The 14,827-nt window shown below is 34.0% G+C and overlaps 1 protein-coding gene across 1 annotated transcript in view; it reads left to right on the top strand.

Annotated features, from left to right (window-relative positions):
• Positions 1-799: 799 nt before the first annotated feature.
• Positions 800-14,827, top strand: part of LOC115244014 (MDS1 and EVI1 complex locus protein EVI1-A-like) — a 35,947-nt gene continuing 21,919 nt past the window's right edge. The window contains exon 1 of the mRNA XM_029821350.1: positions 800-917. The gene's annotated coding sequence lies outside the window, so the exon portion shown is untranslated. The remainder of the gene's footprint in view (positions 918-14,827) is intronic.

Here is a 14,827-nt window from a genome sequence, read left to right as displayed (position 1 = left end):
CTGATATTCCGCTTCGTCCCGCGACGGGAAGGCGAGTGAGAGGGGAGAGGATATCACACGCCTCGCGAGAGAGGACCTGGACAACGGAGCACGGGCGCCAAACGATCGCCGGACGGTGGTGAGCAACGGTGGTTAGCTCCTTCCGTCGCTCCTGAAGAAAGAGAGAAAGAGAAACGTTGACAGGTCAGGACCCCACGTCCTGTCGACGCGCGACACCAATATATCGGATTCGCATCGAGATCGGCGGTGCCGTGAATCCCTCGGATTCTCGCTGCGCGAGAGAACTGTTTGGGTGAAGTTTGGTCGATCATTGTTTAGCGCGCCGATCGAGGGACTTCTAGTCAGAAAGAATAAAAACAGAGTTATCTCCCTCGCGAAACGACAAGTTGTCTACAAGGTGTGTGATGTGTGTGGTATTGAAAAAGGGACAGTAGGCGCTCGTGTATGTGCCTGAACGGGAACGATCGAGACACCGTTATCCGAGCACGTGGTCGCGCCAAGTGTAGCAGAAACGAAGATCTTCCGATTGGATGTATCATTGAGGAACGATCTGAAAGTTGGCGGAATGTTCGTGCGGACGTTTCAATATCCCATATCCTTGTAGAGGGGCCGACTTGGAGCACTCGTGCACGTGGAAGGGCCAAGGAAGAAGGAGGAAAGGAAGAGTGATCTCGAGTGTGAGGATAGTGTGTTGTTGCCAAACGAGTGGTCTTCCGTCATCATCCCTGTCGTCTGCTTTCATTCTTCTTCTCCCTCAGTGTTGTTTGACTCTTTCTCTCTTTCTCTCTCTTTTTTCCTCCTTATCTCTATCTCTATCTCGGACCCGCGTTGTGAGCAGCGCAAAAATGGAAAAGTGTCACGAACCAACAGAAGTGCTACGATCTTCGGCATCATGATCGTGAAATGACGTATAAAAGGTAAAACAATTTACGATTCACTCTCTTTCTCTTTTTTTCCCGGTTTCTTCACGATATCCCAAGCGGCGCTTCTGGATATTTATCCCAAGTAGCACATAAAGCTTTAAAACGTCTGCGATAACGTTGTCGCAACTTAAACTGCAGCATTTTTGTCTACCACAGCTACTGCCACAACGTCATTGTGACGTTCTGATAAAGTTGTGACAGCAAAAGTGGGACAACATTTTTAGGCTTTGAAAACGATGTCACAGCCATTTGGCTGCATAACTATTTTGCTGTAAAGACGTTGTCATAGCCATTTGGCTGCGCAATTATTTTGCTATAAAGACGTTGTCATAACCATTTGGCTGCACAACTATTTTGCTATAAAGACGTTGTTATAGCCATTTGGCTGCACAACTATTTTGCTATAAAGACGTTGTTATAGCCATTTGGCTGCACAACTATTTTGCTATAAAGACGTTGTTATAGCCATTTGGCTGCACAACTATTTTGCTATAAAGACGTTGTTATAGCCATTTGGCTGCACAACTATTTTGCTATAAAGACGTTGTTATAGCCATTTGGCTGCACAACTATTTTGCCGTAAAGATGTTGTCATAGCCACATTACGGCAATGATAGTAATAAAGATAAACAAACTAATAAACGGATAATGTTTTTCATATGTAAATTTATATTCAATAAAAGTTAAATTTTAATTTTAAAATTATATAAAAAGATTGAAAGGAGTATTAAAAAAAATTTTTGGCTTCAACTAGTATTGAACCTTTGACACAACCCGAAACCTTTGCCTTACTAAACTTAAATCAAATTTAAAGATTATATAATCGTTGCAAATTGAAAATGTACATCGAATATCTAAACTCGTTCAAAACCAGTTTCAAAGCTGCGCTTGCGATCTCTCCCGAGCAAAAGCAAAGTCGCCCACGCTCATCCTTACATCACGATTCGTTCTGCCGGAAAGCAGACGTTGCAAAAGCTACGTTCGCAGCTCCGCCGCGTTTCTGCTGTTTCCTCGTTCATAAATTTACGTGCCTCCAGGCGTACGCCTCGACTGCGCCCATTCGAGAACACGTGAGACTGCCCGATGCACGAGACAAGCAAAAGACCTTGATATAAATATGTTTGTATTAAAACAATGAAAATACTACATGTTGCATTAACATGATATAAATACAAAAGTGACTATGCTGTGTGTCACTGAATTATTCGCAAATTCATACATTAAGTTTCATTTGCATAAACGTGCCTGAAATGCAAATTTAAACTGAATTCTTCCAAAATTTAAACAAGTTTATAATTTGCGACAAAATTCGGGATAAGAATCCTATTTAGAATTTTACATGCAATGCAGAAAGTATACATTTGAAGCAAAAATACACATATATGTATATAATATACTCATGATACACTCGTTAAGATAACATCTAAAATTTTAAATAGAATTCTTCCTAGAATTTTTTTCGCGGATTATAGACCGTGTAAGGAATGGATTTAAAATATATTATATTAATTAATTGACACGTAAACATTTATAACTACATGAAAAATCAGAAAAATTGAATTATTATTTATCGATGAGTTAAAACTGATCAGTCAAATTTCTATAATACTCTCCATAAGAATAAAGAGAGATGTGGGTCACAGAATGCTCGAATAAACAAGATATCAACGATGCATTATTCATCGAGTACAACTTGCGTCGACGGCGCATGCAATAGACACGCTACCGTAAATCGACGACGATTTAACAGTTAATTGATAACAGGTAAGTCGGGACGTCATGATTTTTGTCGCCGTCGTTAACAACAACACCGTGAAACCGATGAGGCCGAGAGGTTCTCTCGTCGCATTATTTCCTTCTCTCGCTGTTTTCGCCCGATCCATCTCTGTCTCGCTATCGGCAATTTGTTAGAATCGGTCTCGACGCACCCATCGACCGTCCGCATGCGATAAATTGCAAATTACGTCGGACGCAAATCTCACGTGGAAATAATTGTAGATGATACGCGTCCCGGAACTCCTTTAGGTACATCGATAAATCGCGCGAGTACAAAAATTTAAGGAAGCGAAAATAAAAAAATTGAAATGGTCGTTCGCATTTATATACGAATTGTTGGAAATTCTCTTTGGTTTATCAACAGTTTTATATCATTATACATATATATCTATATATATGTGGGTGTGTGTGAGCATATATGTGAAACTACTCGAAAAAAGAAGGCTTATGAATAATAAATTATATTTTGAGATATTTTGATTGGGTCAAGTATTTCGAAATTGGCTCTGTCGAATAAAATCAGCCGTATTATTCCATCTTTAATATTAAACTAACTATGCTTGTTTACAGATAACATTTTAAAAAAATAAATAAATAACTTATGATCTTAAGATTTTTTTGCAATACAGAAATAAATATATAATTATGGGTAGCAAAATAAAAAAAAAATACTAGTAATAATATAATTTGACATTTAAAAAATAATAATAATAATATAAAAAAGCTATTATATTATATTTTTACCTATAAGTTTTTTTTTTCTTCGAACGGAGTAGAATCACATATATATTATTTCATGCATAAAGAAGCGAATCAAATCATATATAGAGCCAAATATGTAATTTAACAGAAAGCTATAGATGACAACACACCCGGCACGCTTTTCACTTCAATTTAATGCTTGCAAAACCGAATAGAATGTTGCAGTGTCAAGCAATATTACACGAACGACATTATAACCTCCTATCTCTCTTTTTTTTTTACGTTGCTCAACAAACCGGAGAAATGTATACAAGCGTTGGCAGATCAGTATTTGAATACGGCGGCTATTACGAGAATATAGAGATCGCGACAATCATGAGAGATTCCCAGACGTTCGAACAATGTCTTCACCTCGGTTCTGGACTGGCGCAAACGGGGCAATAAAACGGGCACCGAACGACAATACCGTCGCTGGAGTACCGGTCATTAAATACCTCTGTCGCAGTGATTTCCTACCAACCGGCGTCTTCCATGATCCGCGATTAAATGGCGCATTGTTACAATTCCATAAATCGAAAGGTAGAAAGTCAATAAGAAATGTTCGCAGTCTTTTATCTTCCCTCAACTTATTTCCCCTTTATTCCTTCTTTGTAAATCTTGTTCACAGAGAGTGTCTTTATTTTAAAAATTATATCTCCACAAAATATTTTTCACGTAAAATTTTCTTTTAAAAAAATATTAGATTCCCAAGCTTTGTTTCCTTCATTATATCGTTTATATGTACTTTTGACATAAACTCTTTTCATTTATAAAAAATTAAACAAAAATATTTTAAATATTCGAAGATTATACAATAGTTTTATTTATTGTTTAATTTTTTAGCGCTATTCATACGTTTGTAAATAAATTATTTGTATAAGCGTAATTTTTGTGTGTGACATAAATGAATTCATTCTGTATTGCAAATTACAGAAATCTGATTACGGAAAACAAGCTTATTTTTATTCTTTATTTCTAAATTTTGTTTTTAAAGTACTTCTTTTTTTTTAAATTATATTTCCACAAAATATTTTGTTTACGTAAAACTTTCTCTTAAAGAAAATATTAAATTCCCAATTTTAAAGTTTCGCTTCCTTCACTATATCGTTTATACGTCATATTTTTAGAATACACTTGCTTCAATTTTATAAAAAATTAAAAAAAGCATCTTGAATTTTAAAAGATTATAATAGTTTAATTTAATTATATGTATATAAAGGGTAGCCGTCAACACATTCGCAAAAAAGTTATTTGAATGAGCGGAATTTTTTTGGCGATGCAAACAGATTCGCTCTGTGATGTGAATTGTACCCCGCCCAGAAAGGGAGTTTACATAAGACGCCGCTTCGGGGAGAGGGGGGGGGAGGAGAGGGGAAAATTGAAACAATTTCAATAGTCTTTTCACGGGGATACCTGTAACCGTAAATGTAAATTTGTCTCACGACAAGATCTTCGGTAGCATATAAAGCTGCGGTGCGTGGGCTTCGCGTCTATTTATACATTCTCGCGCGTACAATGGACTCGCTGCCTTTAAATTAAATTCGACGAGTATCGCAATGCCATTGTGTTTAGCTCATTGCCGTTTAAGAGATTCCGTCTCCTGTCATAGACGATTGACACAATACGGATCCGCGTGGACGGAAAAAAGCCTCGAAATTTACGATTTTCGCAAATACGACTCTGTACAGTGTTGGAAAATTTTACTTAAGTTTAATATATATTGCATGTCTCAAACGGTCTATCACTCTCACTCCTATTGTAGAATAAAATCAACATTTTTTTTCTGTAAATTTTAACAAATAAATCCTGTCATTAATAATACGGAACATATTTATTGTGCAAAATTAAAAATATATGCACATTGTGTTATTTTTATACTTTTCTTCAATTATTTTAATAATTTAACATTTGAGTTAAATTAACACAACAGCAATATATTAAATTAACACATGAATGTGTTAAATATTTAACACAAAAATTTTAACCGGCATATTTTTTAATAAGAAAACGAATTTTCTAACTGTATATAATAAGCAATCACGATAAGCCGCTTCGGATACATTACCCACGTGTCTCATTGATAACAGCATTCATGAATCGATAACGATAAGTTGTTGCAACTTAATGTTGTTTCTCGATTTACGGAAAAAATATGCGCGCGGACCGGTTTATTACATGATATTATATGTATAATCCGCCATTAGTAATATCGTATCACGTCGAAACTATCGGTCATAAAAGACGTTTATGCTCTCTTTCGGGACTTTATTATTAATTAGTACAACAGTCAAAATGCTCCTGGGAGGATTAAATTTGGAATAAAATCAAAATCTCTGCCGCCGTTTAATGTCGATTCCCCGAATTTTGCGAATCGTGCTCGCGACGGAAATGGCAATTTATAGATTGATTTGGTGCGAAAAATATTCCGTAAAAACGCGGAAAATTTTGTTGTATCATCGGAAATATTCCTTCAACAAGAGATTTGAACAGCACGAATATGACACTTTTATGACCAAGCTAATGTTTATATATGTCGAACATGTATATATTTTCTTATATAAACTCCCACCTTTATTTATAATTCGCGTCGAAGTAAAAGAACAAGGCACGTTTCTTTTTTAAGAAAATTATATATTCATTAATTATTCAAAGCAAGAAATGCGAAAATGTTCGTAAATCCAGTCAGGCAATCTCATCGTTAACTTATGAAAGTACAACGGGCAATTTTATATAATGAACTTTTCGTCCATTTTTACTATAAGAAGTGTATATCGTTTGTTATTTAATTGTAACGAACGCGACAATGTTAGCCTTGGCGAAACTGCATCGGCTGCGATCTTCGAATGGACAATCCGGCGACCTTGCTAGCACGGAGAGATAATTGTAGCACCTCGATGGAAACTTAAATTTGAGGCCACAGCCTACATTCGTGATGTAAGAACGACGATAACATCGCGTAAGGTGGTGGTGAACGGAGACGTAAAAAAGGGCTGAGCAGAACCTACATGTGTCATTATTCCACACGTGTGTGTGTGTGTGTTTATATGCGTGTCACCGCTTTACATCCCGTACACAAATGTTAATCCTCTTACTTCGCGATTCACCTCCCTGCTTTACGTTGCTTAATCGAATATTATTTTAGATGTACAGCTGGATAAATTTTTAGCAATATTTAATTTAATAAGAAATGTACGTGCCAAAAAATTAATGTGAAACGAATTGACTTTATGACTTTCGTAGCTATTTATGCGCTGTGTTAATTATTTTTGAGCAATCTGAAATATTTAATATTATAATAACTTTTTAAATAAAAATTTGGTACACAAAATTCAGTGAAAATGAAAAATCAAGAGATTGCAATAAATATAAATATATAAAACATGCAATTCCCCAAATTTAATTGAATTAAAGTATATGTTGTCAAAAAATATGCACAAATAAATAAAAAAAGAATCATATAAGTTTTTGTAGAAAAATATGAAAATTGAGACAAACTCTGACGCTACTGAAATTTTTTTTTCTTTAACAATGCAATGAGGATGAGAATTTATCGCGTGCGCATCAGATGCGTTTCTGATTTGCTTAATCAGCTCTCCATCATCGCTGGATGCTTGCACACACTTGTTACTTCTTGCTCGTCATTGCGAGACAAGCCGCCTCCTGTCTTGGCATTGTTACACGCGGACATAATCATGAATTGAAATCGAAACCAGCCATCTTAAGGCGGTCAGTCATCCGACAAATCGAAGGAGATATCAGTGTGTGTATATATACATATGTGTGCGCTATGATTCTGTTCTTACTCTCATTAATCATTTTTTTAATCATTCTCGAGTCAAAATTAAGCTGCTATTTATAGATTTGAGAGGATTTCGATAAATTAAATTTATATACAAATTGTAGAGAGTTCCCCTTTTCTCTTTCTCTCTCTATTACCTCGCAATAACGCGCATCCCGATGCGATGAAACGCTGCGTACATACATACGTACGTATACGTACTACATCACGTCACTCTCCATTTTCGACTATTTCCATTGTAAATAAAGTTATGAACTTCGCTCGTTTGACAAACTTCGCTATGAATTCCACTGACCGGTCTAACTCCAGAAATTCCGTCAAGTTTTTGTTTTCAAAAATTCAAGTCTCTTTTGTTCTAAATTTTTTATATATCCGTTATTACACAAATCTCTTTTTCTCTTCTGAAATAGGATTCAGATTAGAAACGTTCTCAGTTGACATGCGGATCGATAGAATCGAAATGATGCGACACCTATTATTTTTCCGACTTGGAATAATTCCATAATTCATAAAGTTTGTCCCCCCCCCCCCCCTCTCACTCTCTCTCTCTCTCTCTCTCTCTCTTTCTCTCTCTTTGTACCTATAATAGACAGAAAACATACAATTTTCGATTTAAAGATTTAAAAAAGAAGCTTTGGATGAAAATATAATTAAATAATTTTGAAAGAGGGTAATCAAAGTACCAAAACTGATGTTAGATTGAAAATTATCGAAAATAGGAGAAAAATTTGTTTCTCGACCACGTGCAATTTAGCGTGCTGAAAGTAATAAGGATCTATAATCATACCGCGAAAATATCTATTTGCCGTCTAAAGATACTGTGATCCATTCCATTTATCAACGGACATAGAGTGATAGTGGATATCGCACATCGATCTGTCAGACTGAAAACGGAAATATTCTCACGATCGATGCGGTCTATTAACGATCTACCTGCTCATTAAAATTGCAGAAAATCTTTGCAAACATCCAACAGAGAGAGAGACCCAGATTATCCCACGCATCCTTTCATCAATTTTCGTTTCGTGCATCATTAGGCGACGGCCTTGTAAATGATATCACCGAGTATCATTTCGCTTCAAGGTTGCCGAGGCACCTATAATTTAGACATTGATTAGACCTCTTTCTCTTTAAGCGTATCGTGATAGGTCTTAATATCTTACGGAAGCCATTTCGCGAAGACTTTTGGCAAGTTCTACGAAAACTGATAATTGATTTTACGCGTTAATAGGCCCGGCGGGGGGGGGGGGGGGGGTTACTTAAAAATACTTAGATTTTACGTAGTACAAAAGATGGTAAAATTATTTATTTTCTTGGATTTCCGTGATAAAATTTTGATTTCCAACATCTTTCGCCGTATTTAATCTTTCGACTGAAACGATCGTAGTGGACTCATGCATCGAATGTAAATGCAAATCAAATGTATTCGACAATAATTTGCATCTAATTTATCGAGTGCGACGCTAAAATTTATGTACAAAAACACAAAAAACTTTTTTGCTCAGTAAATTTCTCAACTTTTAAATATTTAAATTTCACATATCGATTTTTTTTTCAACGTTCTACACTCTACACTAGCGCATTAAAATCTCAAATAATGAAGAAAAATAATTATATCGTTATGTTATTATTTACTCTTGTATTCTCTTGCTAGCGATGTTTTTTGTATAATTTTTTATAACTTTTATATTTATATATTTTTACATTTCGCTTTTTATTTGATATAATTTGATATTTATTTTTTATTTAATTTTTATATTTATTTTCCGTGAATATAAGAAACACGTAGAATATTTAAATATGTGCTTGAAAGTTAATTCGCTTATAAATCAAAAGCGATCACATTTTATCATGCATTATCCCTTAAAAAAAAATTGCAATGTATCCTCGATCATAAAAAATATACTATGTCCGAAATATCTTACGTACGTTTTTTATTCGCGAAAGCATTGCGAGGAAAGAAACGTCGTGACAACATCGTGAGAGATTGTCGGAGCACAGAAAGAAATGGGCCACAGAATGAGGATGACAATGCCTGGAGATAGTGTCGGGCCCCGTGCGAGAGAGGAGATGGGTCAAAAGAGAGACGGGAGAGATGGCGTTGACTAACAAACGATGATTTCGTCGTACGAGCGTGAATATTTCATGAAGAAACGGAGTCGGAGATGCCGCGTAGAAGTTGGGCGAGTACGAAGATCGCGACCGGACGGATCGGCAGAAGATCGAGCATGGAGAGAGGAGACGAGAAAGACGCGTTTTTACGACGAGAAAGAGAAAGAGAGGTGAAAGAGGAACGGGACAATCGCGGAAGAGGACGGATGGCAAGCAAGGATGGATGAAAGAAGAAGAGAGAGGGGGTTAAAGAAAGGGAATCAGGCCACAACGGCTGGGCAATAACCGGCCCCGAAGGAAAATTCATGAAAATCTATTCCTGATTTCGTGGCCGATCGCTGTATATATTTATGCACGATATGAGAGAGAGTTTGTGTATATAAAATTCCTTTATGTTTGTGTGCGATTTGATTGAACGAGGAGATTCCTCGTAAAACGTATACGTACTCGTAAAAGTTGCATGCCCCGACCGATTTAATATTGATGAAACGCTTAATTTCGAAAACCGAGGACGGTCTGCTTTCTTTACTTTTGTACAAAAGAGGAGATGTGTGTTTGTATTCTCGGAGATAAAATATTTTAAAATAATTGCCTACTTAAGAGGATGCTGGACCGTCCTGTTTTACCGTCCATAATAATTATATATTTGCTTAATATAAGGGTTTTGCGGTGTGTACGTGCAAAATAGGATACCTCTCCACTCGGAAATGCATGAAGGAATATAAGTGAACGTTTGAAAATGTATTTGAAAGCCTAGTAAGAAACATTTCGGTGTGCAAAATGTTGCATAGTAAAATCTTTTTTATAAAGCTTCTAAACTTACTTCTCGAAGTTCACTAATACTCTTTGATAAAATGCCGAGTGCGGAGTTCACTTGTTAGGCACGTGCAGGTTGCAGGTTTTTTATATTAAGTAAATGTTGACGGCAGAAGCCGATAACAAAACTGTAATTTTTTAATTTTTTTTTTACTTTTCATATGAAATCATAAACCCCGCACTCCGTTATTATGTATACTTTAATTATGGAAAAGGATTTGTTAATATCTATAATCAACAAAAATATTTTACAATCCTACTAATATTCGCATTCTGTCGGTATCCGGCATCCTCTTAACGACCCAGTCTATTCTGGCAGTATAAAAAATTGATAATTTTTAGGAATTTTTTTTTGAAGAATATTAGAAACTGATTTTTTTGACATTTTACATATGTTTTTATTGCTGTTTAAACAGTACATCAGTATTTTTAAATCTTGGATATTTACTTCTTTAATGTTCGTCTGAAATTAAACAAAATTGGTCTAGTTTTATTCTATAGGATATTTATGGGATACTGAACCTAATTTCACTAGAGAAAATTGAAGAATAACAAAGTAGTGTAATTTTAAAATTAGAGATTTTTGCTGAAAATTATTTCTTGAAAATCAGGAAAATATTAAGTATCAATTTTTTAAATTCTGTTTAGGTTTAATATCCCCCAAAAAAGTCTCTTTTATCTAAAAAAAAAAAATTGTAATTATTTGGTCCATTAGTTTTCAAGATATGCGTCACAAGCGATTTCGAAAACAGTGTTTTGAGAAAAACGCATTAAAATTTTTGCATGCCCATTTTAAAACGTGCTATTCTAATCTAAGTCTTATAACTCCGTTAATTTTGCGAATTTTTCAATAAAATTTGAAAGACATTTTCTTTAGATATCATACTTTAGAAAATGTAAAAAAGATTGATTTTTTGACGCTTTAAAGTAGACTGGGCTCTTGAACATTTCTCGTCGATAGGAAATGTATCTATAATTTTATCACATTAATTAATCATTTTTTTATTTATTTTATTAATTTCTTTATATTATTAATTTTGTAATTAATTAGAGCACAGCAATTCGATGATATTTGTGCGATCTTAAATTGACCTCTTTCTAAACTGAAAGAGCGACGTATTAATAGATCTGTGCATACATATATATATCGTTAAAGTTTATAGGATATTAATGAATATTATTTTTCCGTTTTTTTAATTATAACGGAAAGCGCGATACATGCGCAAAATTAAATATTTAACTACTTGGCACGTCCCGATTCGCACTGTTTCGCTAACGGAAACTAATAACGGACTAATCGATTAATTAGGAAGGCACTTTCTAGAGCGTCCAATTAAATTACATATGTTTAGTTCATCGCTCTTGATGCGCCATCACTCATGGGCGTTCCCCCGTTTATTTTTTACACTGTCGTGCTTCTTGTTTTCTCAGTCGATTTCACTCCTTTTAAATCACAATCGCTCGTTAAAGACGAAACGTTATTTATATTCCGAATCGGAGTAATCGTTCGAGCTTGAAACAAAATTCGAGTCGACATTCGTTCGAATTCTCAAAATAGTATAATATTACTTTATCACGCGATCTATATACATGTTTATCATAAATATTATCAATTTTATAGTAATATCGAAAAGCTTTTTTCGAAATATAACAATTGTACAGATAATTATTACATAAACTGTGTCAAATTATCCAAAATTAGTAATTAAAATTGTTTAGATCCGAATGACAACTCTCTAATATCCTTTTTAAGAAATCGGAATTTATATCAGAAGGATCTTGCGAGAAATATATTTTTTAATCATGTTTCTATAAATTACAACACAGTTGAAAAATTTGTGTTAAATTTAACATATCATATGTCCTAAACGGTCCACACAAATTTTTGTATTGATTTAACAAAATATGGATATGTTAAATGGTACTAATATTACGTTAATATTTTAATACAAAATAAAAGTACTTCAAAGTAATTTGAAATAAATTTTGTGTAAAATCAACATATTTTTATTGATAAAATTAACTTGGAGAAATGTTATTGACGATCTGTAGTCACTCCTATTGTAAAATAAAATCAACATTTTTTTTTCTGTGAATTTTAACAGATAAATCTTGTCACTAATAATATGGAACATATCTATTGTATACAATTAAAAATAGGTGCACATTGTGTTACTTGTACAGTTTTTTTAATTGTTGTAATAATTTAAGATAGTTGTCTCGCAAATCGCAATTAACAAGAAAAAATTGAGAATTTAACTATACGTTAATAAATGTGGTATCTACACGTTTGTACTACTTAAAAGCAATTGACCGTCCCGAACGCGAGATAATCGCTATCAAAAATTGCACTTTTTATGTGTCGCATACGCAAAACGTACAAAAATCTCGTATTTTGAATTTTAATAATTAGAAAGAATAACAAGAAAACCTAATGAAAAACTAATACAAAGTAGGACACTTTAGGTATTCTATTTAAAAAAAACCGAAATTATTAACCGTTTAGTTTTAGAAATACAATAATAAAAAGATGTTCACCGAAAGTTAAACGAAAAGAGATGATGCTTGCGAACGTTGCGGGCGTTGACTTGGCAATAGCGTACAAAATGTCCAAAAGTTTTCAATCGGTAGTCGGATAGGTAGTCGGATGTTTTAATGTTGACTCAGAGTATAACATTTTGGATTGTACTGTCGCGAGACAACTACCTTAACACTTTTGAGTTCAATTAACGTAACAGCAATAAGTTAAATTGACACATAAATGTGTTAAATATTTTACCGTACAAAAATTTTAACCGGTATATTTTTTAACAAGAAAACATAAATTTTCCAATTGTGAATGTATCATGAAATTTTTCCCGATCATACTTTTAAGAACCCCATCGGCCCATCAGTACTAACGGTCAAAGTTTCGCAAACTCGGATATCCGCCCGCGGGTAGAAATCATTTTCAGCGCAGTTAACAGAACTAAGAAAATTGTTGTGCCTTGATGATGATCATGTCTAATGGCGGAACCAATTGTTTGATATCTCTGTTACGCCAGAACCCTTCATCGTTTCTCCTCCTCCTCCCCGGATCGTCGTCCTCCTTCCTCTTTTCCTCCTTCATCATCCTGATCCGCAATTCCCCGACGAATTATTGCGGCTTGAAAGAGCGATGGAAAGATGTTGTAGAATTCGCGAGAAAAGCTCGTGGGGTATTCGCGATGGATCTTGATGTTGCACCTACCTGTTATCCGCAGCCGCAGGTTGTATCAATACTTTCACAGCCGATTTTTATCATAGGCAACTTTTTACTAAATGTGAAACTATATTATAAGCAATACCGGATACAGATCTATTGCATACACATGTACGTTTCTCGGTATTATAATACTTAGAATTTATCCAGATATACGAACGATAAAACTTATAAATTTAGAAATTCAGTTTCTCGTGCACAATTAATACGATTGTATTTTTATGATTCCTTCCTAGAAGATATTTACTTTTACCATTTCTCGTTCTTTCTCAATTTCTATTTCGCTATTTGTACAAAAATTGCACAAGATTACCAGAAATAAAGAAAAATGTTAATTATCAATACATGAAATAAATGAAAAAAATGTTAAAAGTAAAAATTAATTTTCCAATTAATTAATCTCGCGAATTTCTTCGACTATTGGATCGATATTTGAGAAGTGAAATCTCAATAAAATCGAGGCAAGACGCGAAACGAGAACAACAAAAGTGAGGCGCGCGCGCAGGAACTTATTAAAACCTCGAAAATACGGCTGAAAATTACGGCCGAATTATTTTTCCGCTTTCAACGCAAATTGTGCGTAAATGTTTTCTTTATTTTCATTATGCAATACAATATTCACTATATAAATAGTCTCTTTAAAGAAAGAAAGAATAAATTTTATAAAAGTCTATAGTCGCATCTAAAAATAGTTTATCAAACATTTACATTCCTCTTTCTCTCTTTCTCTCTTTCTTTTGACGGATAAAAATATGATATTAAAAAGGGATTATTGTAAGATTAACATATACAGTTGAAAAATTTGGCTTAAATTTAACATATATTGCATGTCCCAAACGGTCCACACAAATTTTTGTATTAATTTAACATAATATGGATATGTCAAATGGTGACACTAATACTATGTTAATATTTCAACAAAAAATGAATGCAAACTTCAGTAATTTAAAATAAATTTTGTATAAAATTAACATATTCTTAAATAAAATTAATTTGAAAAAATATTATTGACGATCTGTAGTCGCTCTCATTCCTATTGTAAAATAAAACAAACATTTTTTTCTGTATATTTTAACAAATAAATTCTGTCACTAATAATACGGAACATATCTATTGTGTAAAATTAAAAGTATGTACACGTTGTGTTAGTTTTACACTTTTTTCAGTTGTTTTAATAATTTAACATTTGAGTTTAATTAACACATCAGCAATATATAAAATTAACACATGAATGTGTTAAATATTTAACACAAAAATTTTAACCGGCATATTTTTTAACAAAAAAACAAATTTTCCAACTATGTAGTAATCATTCTTTTTATATAATAGGCTTCACTTATGAGAGTAACGCGGAATTCGACGAAATTGTTTGCTTTACGATTGGAGCATAGGTCGAGATTCCGCATCGGCTCGCTTTAC

This window comes from Formica exsecta, unplaced genomic scaffold (assembly GCF_003651465.1).
Source record: "Formica exsecta isolate Colony F162 unplaced genomic scaffold, ASM365146v1 scaffold786, whole genome shotgun sequence".
Classification (NCBI taxonomy): domain Eukaryota; kingdom Metazoa; phylum Arthropoda; class Insecta; order Hymenoptera; family Formicidae; genus Formica; species Formica exsecta.
Note: the sequence above shows the minus strand (reverse complement) of the source record. Positions and strands in the feature narration are given on the sequence as shown.